The sequence below is a fragment of the Caretta caretta genome, chromosome 5, assembly GCF_965140235.1.
Source record: "Caretta caretta isolate rCarCar2 chromosome 5, rCarCar1.hap1, whole genome shotgun sequence".
Classification (NCBI taxonomy): Eukaryota; Metazoa; Chordata; order Testudines; family Cheloniidae; genus Caretta; species Caretta caretta.
The window spans coordinates 85,654,455-85,672,120 of NC_134210.1; the positions used below are offsets into that span (position 1 = coordinate 85,654,455).

At 41.2% G+C, this 17,666-nt stretch overlaps 1 long non-coding RNA gene across 1 annotated transcript; it reads right to left on the minus strand.

Annotated features, from left to right (window-relative positions):
* Positions 1-643: 643 nt before the first annotated feature.
* Positions 644-5,115, minus strand: LOC142072024 (uncharacterized). The gene is made up of 2 exons (XR_012668306.1): positions 4,981-5,115; positions 644-1,785 (listed from the first exon to the last, which is right to left on the minus strand). It is a non-coding gene; the product is annotated as an uncharacterized LOC142072024 (long non-coding RNA).
* Between the last annotated feature and the right edge of the window lie 12,551 nt (positions 5,116-17,666).

Here is a 17,666-nt window from a genome sequence, read left to right on the forward strand (position 1 = left end):
CAAAGTCACATATTAGGCCACAACAATGTAGTATTACATATACTATACCATATCCTCAGAAGGTGTAAATTGGTGTCACTACATTGAATGTCAATAAAACTGTTGAGGATCTAGCCCATTATTAATGCTATATTGTTATTAGTATAACTTTCATTTAAAAACTATTTTAAATGATAATACGTATGGCGTGGAGTAGCACCGGTGTGGTAGAAGGTTCATTCATGCAAGGTATTTTATAAAATATATAATGGTTGCAAATAAAGGGTAAAATCTTTCCTTTATTGAAGAGAATGCAGATTACTTCAGTGAGGTCAAGATTTTACCCACAGTGTCTCCCTTTGTGAACTGAATTGCCAGATGGAGTTAATAAACCCTGTTTTGCCATTTTGATAGAGTGGTGACATTCCTGATAGTCCTGACATTCCACCACCATTACTGGAACCTTACTAGGAGATGTATTAAAACCCCTGGAAATTATAAATAGAGAGAGAGGAGGGAGAATGTAGGATGGAGGGGGAAGAGCTGCTATACAATGTTTTTGATTTTTTTTTTTTAAAAAATAGATCAATTGGAATACGTAGTAAAATCAGCTTTCCCACCCACCCCAATCCCTTATATTTTTTAAAAAATAAAACAAAAATCATTAAATCATTTAGGGCTATTTTATAATCACATTAATAGATATCATTTCACATGTCATTCTGGAATAATCAACACACTCAGGAGTCTGTGTGTTCCCCTGGTATATCCTTAGCTGCTTGTGGCACCCTATCTGCATCTTTTTGTCTTACACAAACATGCTGTTGTCTCTGCAGGATTCATGCCTAGGGGGTCTCGTTGCTTAACTGCAGTTTTCATAAGGGATTGTGCAAATTACAGTTAAAGATAATACCATTTCATGATATGGGGTGGCCTAAATATTTGGACTCTGCCTACGCGGAGTTCCACTGACGTCAGGGAAACTATACCTGGGACCAAGTGTCTGGGTGGCACATATTTTTGCAGGATTGGGGCAATAGAAAGCCCTTCTCCATTAATTATTAATATTGCTACATTATTTATCTATAGTCAGCATCAGGAGCCTGTTGTGCCAAGTGATGTGCAGATAGAGAGGTAGACATGTTTCCTCCCTCCAGAGTGCATAAATTAAACTAATGATTTTAGCTGTAACAAGACAAGAATATAATTTGAGTTAGGTGAATATTAAAAAGGAATGACAATGTGACATGTATATTGCCAGCTGTAATCCAGCCCAGAACATTAGTGACCAAGAATTGTTACTTTTCCATTGGCTGTTTTAACACCTATGTGACATTATTTTGGGGGTGGAGGGGTTCAGTCCAGTTTCCAGAAGATAGGTATCCATATCACAAAACTCAGCATTGACATTAGCACCCTCATTTTCAAACTCAGAAGAGCAGCCAAAGTCTGAACAGAGGGCATGGAGATTTTATTTTCCCTTCAACCTCCGTTTAGCATTGGTGGGGTAGTGTAATGGAGCTTTCCATCTTCTGCATCCGTCCTGCAGATAATTAAGACTTCAATATCACCAATGTTGAGTATCCAGTACCATTCTCAAGCAGTAAAAAATGGAAAAGAAAAAAGAAAAAAATTTTAAAAAAGGAAGATGATGACTCTCCATTACTTATCAGTAGTATTAGTTCTTAAACCTCTTCTCAGGGCTCCATCGTTGTATAGTTTAGCAAACTGATCAGCACTTGAATTGATCTGATAATCCGTCCAGCTGAGGGCATTGACGTATCACTCGATACATGAGCTTGTACACTGCACAATGACAGAGGGAAAAATCAAGGTAAAAAAAAATATTTTCTTCATCTTATATAGCACATACATACATTAAAGAAAATTGTGATCAGGCTATGTCTTATCACTGTAAATATGAAACATAAAAATGTATCAGGCAATCAAATGGGAAGAGTGAAATAAACCAAAAAAAAGTTAAGACACGCCTGATTCTATTGTACCTAGACAAACATGGTATGTTTAAACAGCAGATAATGGATCCCGGCTCTTACTAGGGATCAACTTCTTAAAACCACTATCACTATCAATTATTAACCTTTTTTGTCTGTTCTGTATGATAAAAGTTAGCTTGTAAGCTTTTTGAGGCAGGGACCATGTCTACCTTTAAGTTTAAATAGCCCCTAACTCCATAAGGGTTTGATTGGAGCACTGGAGGCTACTATGATATAATAATAAGTAGGGCCTATTTGAAAATGGAGTTTATATTCTGTGGGGTTTTTAAGTAGTTTTGTGTTCTTTTTTAAGCCAACTTGCTTCCTGGGGCCAAGGGAAAAGGGAGGAGAAACACCTCTCATTTGGAGTCACCAGAGAGAGATTATTAGGATAAATGACACTGATTTTATTCACAGGGAATAACAAAATCCTCAGAAGCAGCTGCAGCAGATAAATACAGGTTCTGCACTGCTTTTAAAAACTGGTATCTCCTTAAACGGGTGACAATAGGACTGTCCATCTCCTACGTTATATTAGGTGAGGTGTTGGGTCATTCAAGTTAAGGAGCATGGCACAAATAATGCAACAGAGTGGAAACATAATAAATACCAAACTAATGTTACCTTCATTGAACTCAAGTACCCAAAGCAATTTCCACATTTAGAGGTAAAAGAATCACCCTGTCAGCAGTACATAGTTTTACTGATACATATTTAATTATATAATATTTATTCCTGGGCCCATTACTATCCCGTAGCAGCCAATGAATTCTAAACCCACCAAGAGAGAGTGGTACAGGTTTCCTTTTATTTAAGGAAAATGGCTTCATTTAACTATTTCTTATTTGGGCAAAGCTTTTTTCAGTGTACCTTCCCCTACAATCTTTTAGTTTCTGGATGCAAGGCAGTTTACTTTGATTCCAGTGATGACACTCTACTTCTCTATTTGTTCAAGGCCCACCATAGTGGTGTGCTACTCTGTTTCTTTGCCTTCTTCGCTGTGCCATCTACTCAGTCACCCTGCTTAGTATGAGATGATGTGCCAGGCAGGACAGTAATAAGGAATGGGCTGAGCTCCACAGTTCTGACCAAAGTCCATACCAAAGCACTGTTCACCTTAAGACTATGGGAAATTCTAGATTTATCGTAAAATTCCACAGCATCGCTTAGTAGGAGGTGCACAGAAGTTGATTTAATAAGTTTGTATCACTGTCCTCCATACCCTTCTACTGGATGCACCAGCTTTTGGGTAGAAAATAGTTTATTCCCTGTGTCCATTCTGTCTTTGATCTCTTTGCTGATACTACCAAGAAGGGTGATGTTATGGTTGTGTGGGCACCTGTTCAAGGGTAGTGAGGCCATCAACTCATTTCATAGAGGCCACAGAAGAGCTATCAAAGAGGAATGATGCACCCGCTCCTGCAACATGCAGCACTCCCCCTGAATTAAAGGGAAGTTGAGGATGCTCCCCAACTTGCTGGGCTGGGCCCACAGTAGAACTGAATATTAGGCCATATTTTAATCAGCAAGCAAGAGGTGAAGTTATCACATTAGCAACATTCCACATTATCTCAAGAGCCTTCCCAGCATAGTTCTTGGAGAACAGTTTTAAAATCACATTAGGACCATTCACCCTTCTTACGTAGTAGAGGCATAAATATATATTAATGAGTGAGGCAGATTAATGAGAAGTGTCTTTTTCATACTCATAAACCTGAAATTATTTGTTACATATAGTACATTTCCTATGTTCTCATCTATAATCTTCAGCAGATGCATGTGAAAAGTAGAAGAGCAAAGAGTGCAAAGAGAAAAAGCACATTATGAAAGGGAATACTTGGCCAGTCATCAGAATATTTGTTACACAGTTCAAAACTCCTGCCAGTAGCCCGATTAACATTTGCAATATTTCCATAATTGCTGCATCACTCCAACACCTGAATGTGAGTAAACATACTATGTTTATTTAATTGTTGTTGACAGTTGGTTTCTCTCAAATACCTAACTCGCCAAAAAGGATTCAAGACTTGTGGCACATGTTAGTATAGTGAAAAAACCAGTGCATTCATTTAAACTGTCCGACCAGTCCTTGTACACTGTGTATCATGCTGGTAAGACTGAATATGTGAGATGGTGTTCAGATAAATTCTGAAATGTGACTGGAGGTTGACAATGACAACTTGTATAAAACACTTCATATTGTGCTGTTACACACAATGATGAGTACTCCCTAGATATCATCAAACTACATGCCAACTTCCTCCTTCTCCCTAGTAGTCACCAAAATACATGCAGATAATTCAAAACATCTAAGAAGCAGAAGAGTGCTGGTTTAAGTTTACTTACTCAAAACCTCATTTTAAAAAAATTCCCACTGAAATGAGCAGAAATGTGTGTGAAAGAGCCAGCTAACCTTTCAGTAGCACCCATGCCAGATTAGACAGGCAACTCCATTTTGCATTTAAAAAATCACCACTAACATTGTGACTTGTATTATAACATATATTAATTATGAATAACTCACTTTGTATTGTGCTAACCAATTATTCCTCGAAAGCAATCCATCCATTTTTACAGCCCTGTAAAATTCTCATCATTTTTACTTACAAAACACAAAAGACTCATTACCTTTCTCAGATCAGCACATATAATTTTGTTTACACCCTTTTTTCTTAAGCTTTAACGGAAGAGCTGTTCACTTTAAATCTCTCTAAATCAAGTAAATAGAAAAGCAATCTAGCTATTCAATTCAAAACACAAAATCACTGATAACTCTGAGCTATCCAGTCCTAAGAGCATAAATCAAAGACCTATAACCACATATCTATGATGAAATGATCCCCAGTATGTATAGGGACTTCTACCCTTGCTCACCCCACAAAATCAATTGTGATACATTTGTGACATGCAGGCGTGGCCTTTTCAGGGTCACGAGTTTGCAAGGTGCTAAATTTTTGCAACTGTAACTTGGCTCTGACACTGCAGTGCTGTTGACATACAATACCTGATCCTGTAAACCAGCTAGTCATCATGGCACCATCCCTTCTCCTGCTTGTTTACGATAAATGCAGGGCAGGATTCAGCCTGCTGCAAACATTTGCTTGCCCAAACACACTGTTGTGCAGCGTTTTCTTCTCTCTCTCTCTCTTTGGTTATAAAAAACAAAAATCCCACTAGAATCAGTTTCTCAGGAGATGCATGCCAAGAGTGAAACACACTGTACCATTTTCAGAACATAATTACTATGTGGATTGAAAATAAATGTCAGTTTTATTTTATTTTTTAAAGTAGTGGCAAATTTTGCATTTTAAGGTTTTTATTGTAAGCTGTTAGAGTTCAAGGACCATTCCAGCCATGATTTTCTGCATTCTGCTCTGCATATAGATAAAACAAGACATGCACATTTTACTTCTGTATCCCTTTGCTATCCTCTTTCAGTGATTTGAGAATGTGTGTATATGTTTGTGTGCACACACACCCCCAAACATACATATATACCAGAAGGTGAAGGGAACTTGAAGTAACTTGAATACCTGCCGTGAAATCTTGGCTCTATTGAATTCCATGGGTATTCTGGCATTGATTTCAATGGGCCAGAATTTCACTTCTGAACAATAGTCTCTAAAGGATATTATATTATGGCAAGGCAGTCTTTTCAACTTGTCAGCCTCAGCATCTCCCCTGTCTAGTGGGTACGGGGCCTAGAGTAAATCAGTCTTACTCCAGAGGGGTTTTATCCCCCTCAGTCTGCTTTATTTTTTGGTACTTTCAAAGTGGGTCTTGGGGTAGACCCATACAGTAATCTTCAACCAAACAAAGACTCCTATACAAAACAGAGACTCCTACACAAAAAAGGAATAACTTTCCCTGCCTTCTCTCCAGGGTGTTGCCTTATTATGCTGGCTTCTGAGTGCCAGCCCTTACCCAAACACAGTTAGCTTGCCTGCTTCCCCTATGGGGTGGAGAGAAGCCTTCCACCTAGAAGAAGCCTTTTCTCTCTACTGCAGTCAGTCAATGTCTCTCTCTCTCATCTCTTCTTTCTCTCTCACATCAGAACAGAGGTTTTTAAAGGTCACAGGCAGCACTTAATTGGACTCAGGTATCTCTAGTTGACCTGAGGTAACCTCTGATCGCTATCCAGTATGATTTTATTATATACAGTACCAGAAAGTTATGAAAAATATGGCAATATGGCTTGTAATATGAAGCTTGATTTTCTTGTAATCCAAATGTCCTTCAGTATTTGTGGGTGGACAGCACCATGGCATATTGTCATATTTCTGTATGTGGAGGATAGCATTTATTCTGTTAGCAAATTCCAAAAAGTATATGTACTTCACCTTTAAGGCTCCTTCAAGTTCTCTGTTATTGCAATCAGTACTCAACAAATGCCCATGAAATGTCTGTGGTGGGATGGTTTGCTGTGCTTTGCCCGAGCCAGAGAAGAATGCAAAGAAGGCTTTTTTGGCCCATATTCAGGTTGAAAGCATGTTGCTTATATGCAGTGTCTCAATACTCTCCATGATTAACAAACCACATTTAGCACAGGTCTCTGCTGCTTTGAATATCTCTTTGAATATCATCCATAATGCTCCCCTCCTTCTCTCTTCCCCTTTGGAAGTAATGTAGAAATTAATGCCAACAAAAACCCTCCTAATGTACATCTTAAATTCAACAAGAATGAGAATGAGCTGCATTCTAGGTTGGGGGGGGGAGCAGTTTGAGGAATTGTGTAGGGGTGACAGGAGATCTTGTGAATTCCAAGGAGAACAAAACAGACCCAGCTATTACTAATAAGTGTGACTTCTCCAGCAATATCTCAGGAGAGTTAGGGCACCCCACAGCATGATATACGCTTAAAAGGAAAGGTTTGTCTTCAGATCATGCCAATTAAAAATTTAAGCATAAAGGAGAAAAAATATTTCAATACTTTGTGTATACTTCATTTACAAAGTGCAAGCCCCAAAGCTGTTCTTTTTTTTCCTGTACAGTTATTTTGCTTGGTATTAAATAGAATCAAGCATGTGCAAACCTTAAATTTAGATCATCAGCTATCACAACAGCTGAACTGTTCCATTAGGAGGCAGGTGCTGTTGATCGTATACACATTTCTCTGCTTAGAGCTGTGCTCATGGACAGCATATACTGTACATTCCAGCCTCATGATGACACAGCTGTACTCCAGGGCCAAGAATTTTTGCATTCTGCACTGCGGATGTCACTTATCTACCAGATTCCAAACGCTCAGAAACCACATTTAGAGCTGGCAATATCACTGTTAGCACTACAAGATGGAGTGTTATATTCATTTATAGTCGCTTGATTCTTTTTAAACCCACGACCCATCCCTTCCTTGAAAAATAGGTGTCATAAAATTCATTAATAGGATATAAATATATGTAGAATGTTCCTATTAATTTCCAGCAGATTCCTGAGGCCTGTCATGAACTGTGACTGACTTCTCACAGGAGCTTAATTAAGGATCTTGTCCTTTGTTGTTTGAACTTGCCTTGACTAAAATAGGGGAGAGAGTATAAAGCAATCTAAGTCATTTTATACAAAAAGGAAGTGCATGCAGTTCCTAGTATGTCAGGAATTAGAGAAATCTAGGGGAGAAATCAAGCTAGGGTGATGAAGTACACAGTTTCTGTATAGCTGAACTTACTGTAGTGTTCTGGTGTCATCAAAGCTGAAAGACTGCTTCAGGAGGTGTGGTTTAAGGCATGATAGCTGCCCTTCTGAACTGAGGGATCTATTTTGCATACAGTTGCCTGTGTTTCTGCAACTCTGCAGAGATTTTTGGTAGGTCAGCGCTAGCTGTTTTGGCATTTCAAGCAACCGATTATTTTGTGTTCCACCCATAAATCAAAGAAGATCCCCTTTCCCTAAGTCATTTTACATTGTTCTGTCTTTCCTCCGAGCCTCTGTTTGGTTTCTCTTTTCTAGGCAAGGAACTTGCCTTCTCTCTAGGATACTCTCTTCTGACACTTGTGTACTAGGAAAAGGACTTCAGAATATGGGATGTTTTGGCCAGTTGGCTTCTTCTGACGGAGTCATCACGACTCTCTTCCTCATACCGTTCCCACAGCCATGGCACACCTCTTAAAATGTGTCATCCTAAACAGATGGCAACAGAGCCTCTGGCTCCATAACCGTCCTCTTTTCTGCAACACAGATTTCAGCTGCTAATTCCGAGTGGAAAATTCCCACTCTGAAGCAGCCACATAAGACTTAATGTGACCAGTCATGACTTCCCCTTCCCAGACAATAAGCTTGTAACTCTCTCTTACTTGCCCTAAGGAATGGTGTCAGAGGAACAAGCTCAATGTTCAATCAGGTTTCAGAGTAACAGCCATGTTAGTCTGTATTCGCAAAAAGAAAAGGAGTACTTGTGGCACCTTAGAGACTAACCAATTTATTTGAGCATAAGCTTTCATGAGCTACAGCTCACTTCATCGGATGCATAACCTATTTCCCCTTGTTTTTTCCTACCCCCCCCCAGACGTTCATGTTAAACCCTGGATTTGTGCTGGAAATGGCCCACCTTGATTATCATACACATTGTAAGGAGAGTGATCACTTTAGATAAGCTATTAGCAGCAGGAGAGTGGGGTGGGAGGAGGTATTTTTTCATGCTTTGTGTGTATATAAAAAGATCTTCTACAATTTCCACAGTATGCATCTGATGTGGATGTATTGTTTCTTGACTTTAGCAAAGCTTTTGACACTGTCTCCCACAGTATTCTTGTCAGCAAGTTAAGGAAGTATGGGCTGGATGAATGCACTATAAGGTGGGTAGAAAGCTGGCTAGATTGTCGGGCTCAACGGGTAGTGATCAATGGCTCCATGTCTAGTTGGCAGCCGGTATCAAGTGGAGTGCCCCAAGGGTCGGTCCTGGGGCCGGTTTTGTTCAATATCTTCATAAATGATCTGGAGGATGGTGTGGATTGCACTCTCAGCAAATTTGCGGATGATACTAAACTGGGAGGAGTGGTAGATACGCTGGAGGGGAGGGATAGGATACAGAAGGACCTAGACAAATTGGAGGATTGGGCCAAAAGAAATCTGATGAGGTTCAATAAGGATAAGTGCAGGGTCCTGCACTTAGGATGGAAGAATCCAATGCACCGCTACAGACTAGGGACCGAATGGCTAGGCAGCAGTTCTGCGGAAAAGGACCTAGGGGTGACAGTGGATGAGAAGCTGAATATGAGTCAGCAGTGTGCCCTTGTTGCCAAGAAGGCCAATGGCATTTTGGGATGTATAAGTAGGGGCATAGCGAGCAGATCGAGGGACGTGATCATTCCCCTCTATTCGACATTGGTGAGGCCTCATCTGGAGTACTGTGTCCAGTTTTGGGCCCCACACTACAAGAAGGATGTGGATAAATTGGAGAGAGTCCAGTGAAGGGCAACAAAAATGATTAGGAGTCTAGAACACATGACTTATGAGGAGAGGCTGAGGGAGCTGGGATTGTTTAGCCTGCAGAAGAGAAGAATGAGGGGGGATTTGATAGCTGCTTTCAACTACCTGAAAGGGGGTTCCAAAGAGGATGGCTCTAGACTGTTCTCAATGGTAGCAGATGACAGAACGAGGAGTAATGGTCTCAAGTTGCAGTGGGGGAGGTTTAGATTGGATATTAGGAAAAACTTTTTCACTAAGAGGGTGGTGAAACAATGGAATGCATTACCTAGGGAGGTGGTAGAATCTCCTTCCTTAGAGGTTTTTAAGGTCAGGCTTGACAAAGCCCTGGCTGGGATGATTTAACTGGGAATTGGTCCTGCTTCGAGCAGGGGGTTGAACTAGATGACCTTCAGGGGTCCCTTCCAACCCTGATATTCTATGATTCTATGATGAAGTGAGCTGTAGCTCACGAAAGCTTATGCTCAAATACATTGATTAGTCTCTAAGGTGCCACAAGTACTCCTTTTCTTTTTGCGAATACAGACTAACACGGCTGTTACTCTGAAACCTGTCATTATGCAAGGCACTGCATTTAGCCGTATGGAGTGGAAATCTATCAACTGCATGAAAAAACTTGTACAGATACAGACAGACATCATCTTCCTTTCCAAATGCAAACAGATGGACATCGTACCAAAAGGACTGAAGGTAAAAAATCCATTACAATCTACATACCACACAGACTATGCTGACAGCTTGTGCCACACGCTCTCAAAGAAACTGCGGAACCACCTGATCAACATCCTCTACAGCAAACAGGGAAAGATTAAGAATGAGCTCTCAAAAATGGATACTCGCATAAAAAACCAACCTTCCACACAAACTTCCTCGTGGCTGGACTTTACTAAAACTAGACAAGCCATTTACAACACACATTTTGCTTCTCTACAAAAGAAAAAGGACACTAAACTATCTAAACTACTACTGCCACAAGGGGCCACAGCAATGGTTCCCTCAACCCACCCAGCAATATTGTTAACCTATCCAACTATACTCTCAGCCCAGCAGAAGCAGCTGTCCTATCTTTGGGCCTCTCCTTCTGCCCCTCCACCCCACGAACATGATACAGTTCTGTGGTGACCTAGAATCCTATTTTCGACATCTCCGACTCAAGAAATATTTCCAACATACCTCTGAACAACATACTAATCCACAGAGACCTCCCTACCAACACTACAAGAAGAAGGATTCTAGGTGGACTCCTCCTGAAGGTCGAAACAGCAGACTGGACTTCTACATAGAGTGCTTCTGCCGACGTGCACGGGCTGAAATTGTGGAAAAGCAGCATCACTTGCCCCATAACCTCAGCCGTGCGGAACACAATGCCAACCACAGCCTCAGAAACAATTCTGACATCATAATCAAAAAGGCTGACAAAGGAGGTGCTGTTGTCATCATGAATAGGTCGGAATATGAACAAGAGGCTGCTCGGCAGCTCTCCAACACCACTTTCTACAAGCCATTACCCTCTGATCCCACTGAGAGTTACCAAAAGAAACTACAGCATTTGCTCAAGAAACTCCCTGAAAAAGCACAAGATCAAATCCGCACAGACACACCCCTGGAACCCCGACCTGGGATATTCTATCTACTACCCAAGATCCATAAACCTGGAAATCATGGGCGCCCCATCATCTCAGGCATTGGCACCCTGACAGCAGGATTGTCTGGCTATGTAGACTCCCTCCTCAGGCCCTATACTCCCAGCACTCCCAGGTACCTTCGAGACACCACTGACTTCCTGAGGAAACTACAATCCACCGGTGATCTTCCTGATAACACCATCCTGGCCACTCTGGATGTGGAAGCCCTCTACACCAACATTCCACACAAAGATGGACTACAAGCCGTCAAGAACACTATCCCCGATAATGTCACGGCTAACCTGGTCGCTGAACTTTGTGACTTTGTCCTTACCCATAACTATTTTACATTTGGGGACAATGTATACCTTCAGATCAGCAGCACTGCTATGGGTACCCGCATGGCCCCACAGTATGCCAACATTTTTATGGCTGACTTAGAACAACGCTTCCTCAGCTCTCGTCCCCTAACGCCCCTACTCTACTTGCGCTATATTGATGACATCTTCATCATCTGGACCCATGGAAAAGAAGCCCTTGAGGAATTCCACCATGATTTCAACAATTTCCATCCCACCATCAACCTCAGCCTGGTCCAGTCCACACAAGAGATCCACTTCCTGGACACTACAGTGCTAATAAACGATGGTCACATAAACACCACCCTATACCGGAAACATACTAACCGCTATTCCTACCTACATGCCTCCAGCTTTCACCCTGACCACACCACACGATCCATTGTCTACAGCCAAGCTCTGCGATACAACCGCATTTGCTCCAACCCCTCAGACAGAGACAAACACCTACAAGATCTCTATCAAGCATTCGTACAACTACAATACCCACCCGCGGAAGTGAAGAAACAGATTGATAGAGCCAGAAGAGTTCCCAGAAGTCATCTACTACAGGACAGGCCTAACAAAGAAAATAACAGAATGCCACTAGCCGTCACCTTCAGCCCCCAACTAACACCCCTCCAACGCATTATTAAGGATCTACAACCTATCCTGAAGGATGACCCAACACTCTCACAAATCTTGGGAGACAGGCCAGTCCTTGCCTATAGACAGCCCCCCAACCTGAAGCAAATACTCACCAGCAACCACATACCACACAACAGAACCACTAAACCAGGAACCTATCCTTGCAACAAAGCCAGTTGCCAACTGTGCCCACATATCTATTCAAGGGACACCATCACAGGGCCTAATAACATCAGCCACACTATCAGAGGCTCGTTCACCTGCACATCCACCAATGTGATATATGCCATCATGTGCCAGCAATGCCCCTCTGCCATGTACATTGGTCAGACTGGACAGTCTCTACGTAAAAGAATAAATGGACACAAATCGGATGTCAAGAATTATAATATTCATAAACCAGTCGGAGAACACTTCAATCTCTCTGGTCACGCGATTACAGACATGAAAGTTGTGATATTACAACAAAAAAACTTCAAATCCAGACTCCAGCGAGAAACTGTTGAATTGGAATTCATTTGCAAATTTGATACAATTAACTTAGGCTTGAATAGAGACTGGGAGTGGCTAAGTCATTATGCAAGATAACCTATTTCAACCTTGTTTTTTCCTACCCCCCCCCCAAGACATTCTTGTTAAACCCTGGATTTGTGCTGGAAATGGCCCACCTTGATTATCATACACATTGTAAGGAGAGTGGTCACTTTAGATAAGCTATTACCAGCAGGAGAGTGGGTTTATATGTGTGGGGAGGGGGGTGAGAAAACCTGGATTTGTGCTGGAAATGGCCCAACTTGATTATCATACACATTGTAAGGAGAGTGATCACTTTAGATAAGCTATTAGCAGCAGGAGAGTGGGGAGGTATTTTTTCATGCTTTGTGTGTATATAAAAAGATCTTCTACACTTTCCACAGTATGCATCCGATGAAGTGAGCTGTAGCTCACGAAAGCTTATGCTCAAATAAATTGGTTAGTCTCTAAGGTGCCACAAGTACTCCTTTTCTTTTTGTGAATGTTCAATCAGCAGAGGAAAGTTCTTAAAGAGGTCATGAAAAATTTACTGGCTGGAAAGTTATAATCCAGCAGAGGAAAGGCCCATCAGACTAATGATTGTGCCCCTCCTCTATAGAGATAGGGAAGCAAAGAGGAATACAGAACCCCCATAATAGAGCAGGTGCCCTGACCATCAGACAAGTGTTCGGGGGTAGGATCACCCTCCCACTAGCTCTAGCAGGAATAGTGGGGGAGAAAGAAGCCATCACATCAACATGTGCATTTTTTAAAATCAGAGCCCCGTGGAAGAGGAGACTTTGCTTTTCTTCACACCAACCTGGGGCTGCTCAGGGCGGGGAGACAGTTAAAGCAGTCTTAGAGATATACCAAAGAAAAGAGCAAGCTGCTGGGGGCTCAATGTCAGCAGAAAATACTGAAGAGGTGCTGTAGTAGCACTTTAAGGGGTGGAGAGGTCATTTAGGTGAATATGCTGCTCCTCAAGCAGCTGTGGAGTTTGGCTCAGGAAGTGGCCTTGCATACTGAGCTGACATTCTCCTGATTAGTTTGGCTTGATATGTAAACTCCAGAAGGCCACATTCTGTATCCTGTGACTTGGATAAGGTCCTATGACAGTAGCAGTTAAAACAGGAAGTAATAAGTGAGATGGTCATTATTAAATACTGTAGTTAGAAATGACTGGAGCATTGACAGAGTTCTTCCATTTGTTTTCTTTAGGTTATGGGAAGAGAAGGCAAAGGGACTGTAGTATTGAAATCAGCCATTGGGAGAAAGTGCTACATTTTAAATCAGGGGCACATGAACTTTATACTAGAATATTTGTCAATTTAGTTTTTCTTGAGTGACTTGCCTTAAATTCTGAGTTCAGGATTTTTTTTCTTCCACTGCAACAGCTGACAGCATCAGACCTGGCAAGAGATTCAATTTAAGGGTTTGCCATCAACCATTAAAATGGAAAGAGAAAATTCTGAACTCAAGAGTGGGCTGTTCCAAATGCAAATGTATTTAGAAGGTTCCAGTCTACATGTACATTCTTAGTGAGTGAGGCTTTAAATGTTAGCAAGATTTTCATAATAGCTTTGCAGTTCAGCTTTAAATTGCTGTGGTAAAAGAGCCTCTAATAAGCTAACAATTGGGAAAAGTGTGCAGAACTATCTACTGAGATGGAATGAATAAATCATGACTAGAGTTTACAGAAATTGTTTTAACAGATAGTAACTTTTGAAGAAAAAAAAAACTTCTACTTTTTAAATCAGGCAGTTTTATTATATTTTTTTTCCTGTTCGAAAAAGAGACAACTAAGCATTTGCTCATCGAACTTAATGACATGTCGAGACTGAAATCCCTCAGGTGCACAAGGTCGCTGAACAGAAAATGAAGAAAAGTAATGCAACTATTAAACCAGCTCAGGTCTGCAAATAATGGCATATGATTATGGTGTTGAGAAAACAACATTATGTAACTCCCAGCGAAAACCACCCAAACTCTTTGTTAGTTTTTTAGGAGGGATCCCAAGAGAAGGTATTTCAGGCAGGAATTTTTTTTGCCCACAAACGTTTTTTTCTTAAGGCACATGCAATCTGGCAAAAACCCTCTGGAGCCCAAAGTCCAAAGCATGCTAGGAACATGTCATTTCTCACATCTCTTCAGATTACTAAACCAACTGGCAGCATGAATCCACTTATGCTGAAATTCAGAATGGATGTTCATTAGGTTAAAAAAAATGTTTCCTAAAAAGGGCCTTTACCTGCTTTACTTACATCTCTTAGAGCAATGAAAGGGAAAGATTTGTTTGAGGTTTCATTCACTTTTCACCATTTTGCATTTCATTCAGGGTTCAGATGTGCCTTCAGGATCTGATCCAGCACCCATCAAAGGCAATAGATGTCTTTCCATTGATTTTAATGGGCATTGTATCAGGCACTTAAGATAGAGCACCACATTGGAGCAGTGCAGAGACACTCACCCCAGGGAAAGCTATGATAGAATGCAAGCTGCTGCAGCTGATTCCCTATTGTTGCTAGCCAACAATGCTGACTTGTGTGTAAGGTGAGGGTGTATTGATGGCCCCACCTCCTCTCTAACCTTTTTTGAGTGCCTTGCACCCTGGGAGATGTAAGGAAGGAACAGACCCTGAAGTCCAGGGAAACACAGACTGTTCAGGAGCTCAAAAAAACAGGCGAGGAGTGCAATTTGCTCTCTCTCCACCTCTTCTGTGCAACCACAGAGTAAGAGCACAATCTGGTTCTTAGTACAGGCACTGAAATCAGATTATTTGTACTGTGATCTGAGACACTGTAGTACCAACCCCACACTATTCAGTTTTAATTGTTTTTATGACTCAGTTTCCTTCTCTGATTCTCATGGGCCCAGTGCAATGGTTCAGTGTTTGGGTTGCCTCTGTTCAATTCCCAACAAAAACACTGATTTCACTGTATAATTTTTAATTCCTTTTAAAAAGAGTTCTCTATTGTGCTAAACTTTATAAAAACTACAAACAAAAAATAACTCTATTTTGGGCCTAATTTACCACACTTTACTTTCAAACCCTTGTTTCTCAGTTCTGGGCATGTTAAGGTGACTCATTTTATAGTTCACAGAATATCACGGTTGGATGGGACCTCAGGAGGTCATCTGGTCCAACCCCCTGCTCAAAGCAGGACCAATCCCCAATTTTTGCCCCAGATCCCTAAATGGCCCCCTCAAGGATTGAACTCACAACCCTGGGTTTAGCAAGCCAATGCTCAGACCACTGAGCTACCCCTCCTCCGAAATATAGGATAAGTAAAAAAGTTCAGATATCAAGTCATGTTCATAACACCTAACCTTAAAAGAACTTAAAAGAGTAGAATAGTTATGTTCTCCTTTCATAGCCTGAATCTGTCTTTATACAATTTAGCAGGAATCATCTGCAGTTCTGCACTTTCTCCATATATTTCAATCACTTGGGAGCTCCTGAGTGTTTTAACGGTCCAGTGCTTACAGAGGTGCATTATGAAGGTTTTGGTTTCTTTGTCTGCGTTGTCCAAAAAGCAAACCCGGTCATATTTTTGTTCATCAGTTTGCCGCAAGGGACATTTCTATGCTTCTGAGACTGGGTGCACCCTACTTTTTTCTTAGTGCAACTCCTGGATGAGATGAGAACATTGCTGTTGCCATTTCTACATCACTTCATTTAGCTGAAGTTTTCATTCCTCTCCCAATGGCGGTGGGGGTGGGGGAAGAGGGAAGCATTGTTTGTCTTAAATTATACCTGCATGATTGTATTCTTTGTTCCAGCTGCTCTTCACCCACTCTTGACTGACATGTCCCCAGCATTGTCCCCCACATCACGCAAAGAAGTGCTACACATCGTACTTGTCCCAGATTTTACATTATACTATGGTGGTATCTGAAATGAAAACTGCAGTCCACAAATGTCAGTTTTCATACATGCAAAGAGCATGTCATATTTGCCTCTTTAACATTAGTGAAGCTACTTTGCAGATTTTTCTCCCTTTTGTTTCCGGGATAGCAGAAAAAGAAGACGGATATAAGCGGACATGGGGTGATAACATTCCATAGGTTCACTGAATACCTAGAGCAGTAAATGTTCTACATATTACAACCAACCACTAACCATTAAGAAGCTGGCTTTTCTATAAATGTAGTTATTGATCCCTAGGTCTTAACAAAATAACACCCGTTGCAGCAGTAGAACTGCAACACAAGTACTGGTTGCTGGAAAGCTGGTTTCTGCCACGTTCAATTTTTACCACACCTACAGTTGATTTTTATAAAGTGATTTTGGTGCTTGAGAAAGCTGTCAAACTGACACCACTGAAAAATAAATTCCCCCTAGGCCCTGATCCAGCAAAGTGCTTAAGTACATGCTTCACTCTAAGCTCATGAGTAGACCCAGTTATTTAATTAATAAGATTGTTCACATGCTTAAAGTTATGTTTAAGTGCTTTGCCAGACGGGGGCCCTAATTACTGACAGGTAAAGCACAGACAATAGCAGTACAAGTTCCCCCTTCATCATCTGCCAATATCCCCCAACCCTGACACAAAGGAACCATGACCACAAGAAAAATGGGAGTACATTTTTCATGCCAAAACTATTAGCAATAGTGGCTGTTGATACCAACCGTCACTGTGTTTGGGATGTGAATGCTTTTCCACTAGGAACGATGGAGATCACAAACACATTTGCACATAAGTCACTAAACAGTTGTCAGCTGCTGGAAACCCATTCTTGCTTCCCTCAAAACAACCAGATCCAGCAGGATTTGACTTTGACAAACAGCAAGCTATTGTGTCTTTTCGAGTTTTCAGTTCAGATTGACCTGAGATCTTGTTATTTCTAGGAACAGTTGAATCTGTACTTGCCGCATGCTCTAGAAGCATTTTTAAAGGGCTTGTTGACAGTTCAAGGCGGTCTATATAAGGCACTTGTCCAAATCTGGTTGAAGTCAGCCATTTTTATTACAGTAGCACCCAGGGGCCCCCTCAGGATCAGAGCCCTATTGTGCTAAGTGCTGCACAAACCCCTGCCCTATTCAGTACACAGGTTATCCATATACTCACATGTGGGAGATTTTCAGAAGACACAAAGGGCAGCTAGAAGCCTCACTCCCTGAAAGTTGCACTATACATACTATT